Genomic DNA, 5427 nt, shown 5'->3' on the forward strand with positions numbered 1-5427 from the left:
CTTTCTCCACTTGGATGCTATGTCAAATCCTGCAGAAGAACTTATCATGCTCCTTGTGCAATGGATGTCCTAAATGCTCCTTGATTTTATTTTTGGTTAAAAGCAAGAAAGCAAAAAGAGAAGTAGAATCGGAAAGCAAGAAGTAAAAATTAAAAATTGCCGCCGCCGTTCGCCCTCCCCCTTCCCCTTCCCCCTCTCCCTTTTCCCTTCTCCCCTGCCCCTCCCGTGTTTTCTTTTTTTTTTTTTAATTTTATAATGTTTTTATTAATAAGGGTAATTTAGTAATAAAGTAAAAAATTTTATTAAAAAGGATGATTTTAATACAAAAAAATGTTAAGGATGATTTTAAATCCAAAATTACAACGGGGACGGTTTCTATTCGAACCCTCAACGTCAAGGACCAAAATAATACTTATCCCTAAAAATATGAAATTGACACCAAACTTAAAATTTGACACTAGACTCAAACAAGAAACACAAAATATTTTTGATTTTATGATTTTATAAAAATATTTTTTTTTTCAAAATTTTTTTTTGGAAAAACGAAAAAAAAGAGAAAAATTTTTTTGAAGGATTTTTGAAAACTTTTAGAAAATAAAATAAAGGTTGAAACAAGAAGAAATTTACCTAATCTGAGCAACAAGATGAACCGTCAGTTGTCCAAACTCAAACAATCCCCAGCAACGGCACCAAAAACTTGATACACAAAATTGTGAGTTCACACTTTTCTCACAACTCCGCACAGCTGACCAGCAAGTGCACTGGGTCGTCCAAGTAATACCTTACGTGAGTAGGGGTCGATCCCACGGAGATTGTCGGCTTGAAGCAAGCTATGGTCATCTTGTAAATCTTAGTCAGACGGATTCAAATGGTTATGAGGTTTTGATAATTAAAAGAGAAACAAAACATTAAATAGGATAGAGATACTTATGCAATTCATTGGTGAGAATTTTAGATAAGCGTATGGAGATGCTTTGTTCCCTCTGAGCTCTACTTTCCTATTGTCCTCATCCAATCATGCATACTCCCTTCCATGGCAAGCTGTATGTTGGTGGATCACTGTTGTCAATGGCTACCATCCGTCCTCTCAGTGAAAACATGTCCACTACGATTTTCCACATGGCTAATCAGCTGTCGGTTCTCGATCATGTTGGAATAAGATCCATTGATCCTTTTGCACACTGTCACTATGCCCAACAGTCACGAGTTTGAAACTCGTCACAGTCATTCCATCCTAGATCCTACTCGGAATACAACAGACAAGGTTTAGACTTTCCGGATCTCAAGAATGCTGCCAATTGATTCTAGCTTATACCACGAAGACTCTAATCTCACGGAATGGAAGGCTCTGTTGTCAGGAGAGGCAACCATGCGTCGTGAACCAGGAGGCCAAAAGACACACACTCAAGCTCTTGCAGATAGAACGGAAGTGGTTGTCAAGCACGCGTTCATAAGGGAGGATGATGATGAGTGTCACAGATCATCACATCCATAAGGTTGAAGTACAAGTGAATATCTTAGAATAAGAATAAGCATGGATTGAATAGAAAAACAATAGTACTTTGCATTGATTCATGAGGAACAGCAGAGCTCCACACCTTAATATATGAGGTGTAGAAACTCCATCATTGAAAATACATAAGTGATAAAGGTCCAGGTATGGCCGAATGGCCAGCCCCCAAAACGTGATCAAGAGATAAAAAGTGATCCAAAGATAGTCTCAGAAATGATCTAAAGATATGAATACAATAGTAAAAAGTGCTATTTATACTAAACTAGTAAACTAGATTTACATAAAATGAGTAACTAAGTGTAGATAGTGCAGAAATCCACTTTCGGGGCCCACTTGGTGTGTGTTTGGGCTGAGCATAAAGCTCTCACGTGCATAGGCTCTTCTTGGAGTTTAAACACCAGTTTTGGTGCCAGTTTGGGCATTTAACTCCAGCTTTGGTGCCAGTTCTAGCGTTTTACGCCAAAAAATGGTCTTTGGTGGGCGTCTGGATGCCAGTTTGGGCCATCAAATTTTGAGCAAAGTATGGACAATTATACATTGCTGGAAAGCCCAAGATGTCTACTTTCCAACGCAATTGAGATCGTGCCAATTGGGTATCTGTAGCTTCAGAAAATCCACTTCGAGTCCAGGGAGGTCAGAATCCAACAACATCTTCAGTCATTTCTCAGCCTCTGAATCAGATTTTTGCTCAGGTCCCTCAATTTCAGCCAGAAAATACCTGAAATCATAGAAAAACACACAAACTCATAGTAAAGTCTAAAAATGTGATTTTTGCATAAAAACTAATAAAAATATTCCAAAAATAACTAAAACATATTAAAAATTATGTAAAAACAATGCCAAAAAGCGTATAAATTATCCGCTCATCACTTTCTCCTTGTAAATCTTGGCATTTTTATAAGCTTGGGATCTGAATTCATCTAACTCATTGAGTTGCAGAAGTCTTCTTTCCCTAGCAGCTTGATTATCAAAGTTCAACATCTTTAGAGCCTAAAATGCTCTATGTTCAAGCTCCACTGGTAGATGACAAGCCTTTCCAAACACCAATTGGTATGGAGACATACCAATAGGTGTCTTGAAGGCTGTTCTATAATCCCATAGTGCATCATCATCTAGCTTCTTGACCAATTTTTTCTTGAGTTCCCGACAGTCTTCTCAAGGATTCTCTTGAGCTCTCTATTTGAAATTTCAGCTTGACCATTGGTTCGTGGGTGGTATGGGGTTGCTATCTTGTGCTTGACACCATATTTTAGTAGGAGTGTCTCAAGTTGTTTGCTGCAAAAATGAGTTCCCCCATCACTTATAAGGGCTCTTAGAACCCCAAACCGGCAGAATATATTCTTCATCAAAAATTAATCACTACTTTGTTATCATTTATTGGGGTAGCAATAGCCTCTACCCATTTTGACACATAGTCCACAGCCACCAATATGTAGTTGTTTGAGTATGAGGGTGGGAATGGTCCCATGAAATCAATTCCCCAAACATCAAACAACTCCAACTCCATGATGAATCTCTGTGGCATTTCATTCTTCTTGGGTAGGTTGCCAGCTCTTTGACATTCATTGCACCTTGTCACAAACTCTTTTGTATCCTTGAATATTGTAGGCCAAAAGAATTCACATTGCAACACCTTGGCTAGAGTCCATTGTCCACTAAAATGTCCTCCATATGTGGATCCATGGCAATGCCAAAGGACCTCTTGTCCTTCCTCATAAGAAATGCATCTTCTTAAAATTCCATCAGCACACTTCTTGAAGAGATAAGGGTCATCCCAAATGTAGTGCCTGGCATCATTGATGAGCTTTCTTCTCATATGCTTGTTGATATTGGGAGAAATCTCTCCAATAGCCTTGAAATTTGCTATATCCACAAACCAGGGAGCTTCTTGGATCAGCATCAACTGTTCGTCCGAAAAGCTCTCATTCACTGCAAGGTTGTGTGCTTTATCTTCCTCAATTGGGATTTTAGATAGGTGGTCAGCCACTTTGTTCTCTGCTCCACTTCTATCCTTAATCTCAATATTAAACTCTTGAAGTAGCAAGATCCACCTTATCAGTCTAGGCTTAGATTCTTGCTTGGTTAACAAGTACTTAAGAGCTGCATGGTCAGTAAAAACAATGACTTTAGAACCAATGAGATATGATCTAAACTTATCAAATACAAAGACTATAACAAGGAGTTCCTTCTCTGTGAGGGTGTAGTTCCTTTGATTTTCATTAAGAACCTTGCTAGCATAATAGTTGACATGCACTAGCTTGTCTCTCCTCTATCCTAAAACAGCACCAATGGCATAATCTGATGCATCACACATCAATTCAAAAGGTAAATTCCAACTAGGTGGTGCTATAATTGGTGCAGAGAAAAGTTTGCTTTTAAGTTCATCAAAGGCTTGCATGCATTCTCTATCAAAGATAAAAGGTACATTAGAGACAAACAAATTACTTAAAGGTTTGGCAATCTTTGAAAAGTCTCTAATGAACCTTCTATAAAAGCCAGCATGCCCCAAGAAACTTCTAATTGCTTTGACATTGCAAGGTGGAGGTAATTTCTCAATCACTTCCACCTTAACTTTGTCCACCTCTATGCCTCTTTTAGAGATCTTGTGACTAAGAACCATCCCTTCAGTGACCATAAAATGACACTTTTCCCAGTTCAATACTAGGTTGGTTTCTTAGCATCTCCTTAGCACCAAAGCAAGGTGGTGCAAGCATTTAGAAAATGAATAACCAAATACAGAAAAGTCATCCATAAATACTTCAATAAACCTTTCAATCATGTCAGAGAATATAGATAGCATGCACCTTTGGAATGTTGCAGGTGCATTGCACAATCCAAAGGGCATTCTCCTATATGCAAAGACACCATAAGGACAAGTAAAGGAAGTCTTCTCTTGGTCTTTAGGATCCACTACAATCTGATTATAGCCTGAGTATGCATCCAAGAAACAGTAGTATTCATGTCCAGCAAGCCTCTCCAACATTTGATCCATGAAGGGCAGAGGAAGGTTGTCCTTCCTTGTGGCTTCATTGAGCTTCCTACAATCTATGCACATGCGCGATCCAGTCACTGTTCTTGTTGGTATCAATTCATTTCTTTCATTTGGCACAACAGTGGTTCCTCCCTTTTTAGGAACTACTTGGACAAGGCTCACCAAGAGCTATCAAAGATTGGGTAGATTACCCCTGCTTGCCACAATTTCAGCACTTCTTTTTGTACCACTTCATTCATTGTTGGATTTAATCTTCTTTATGGTTGTCTTGAAGGTTTGGCACCTTCCTCAAGAAGGATTTTATGCATGCACATTGAAGGGCTGATCCTCTTTAAGTCTGAAAGTGTCCATCCTATAGCATCCTTATATTGTCTCAACACATTGATGAGCTCTTCTTCTTGCTCCTCTACTTCCTTTTCGCTTGCCTTGTCTAGCATGATTGATCCTTCTATGATTTCTTGTGGTAGTTCACCACATGATGCTTGCTGATCTTGCTCCAAAACTTCTTCACATTGTTCTTCTTCTAAGACTCCTTGCACTATCTTCTCCATTGTGTCCACCATCATGCATTCACCAATGGACTCCTTTGGGTTGCTCATTGCTTTGAAGACATTGAACACCATCTTCTTTTCATGCAGTCTCAAGACTAACTCTCCCTTTTGTACATCAATTATAGCTCCAGCAGTAGCTAAGAATGGTCTTTCTAAGATGATTGATGTGTTAGTCTCTTCCTCTATATCAAGTACAACAAAATCAGCTAGGAAGATAAACTCTCCCACTTTCACCAACAAATCTTTCACCACACCATGGGAGAATTTAAATGTCCTATCAGCTAATTGAAGAACCATTCTTGTTGGTTTGGCCTCTTCAATTCTCATTCCTTTCATCATGGCCAAGGACATGAGGTTGATGCTAGATCCTA

The sequence above is a fragment of the Arachis hypogaea genome, chromosome 9 (genome assembly GCF_003086295.3).
Source record: "Arachis hypogaea cultivar Tifrunner chromosome 9, arahy.Tifrunner.gnm2.J5K5, whole genome shotgun sequence".
Taxonomy (NCBI): domain Eukaryota; kingdom Viridiplantae; phylum Streptophyta; class Magnoliopsida; order Fabales; family Fabaceae; genus Arachis; species Arachis hypogaea.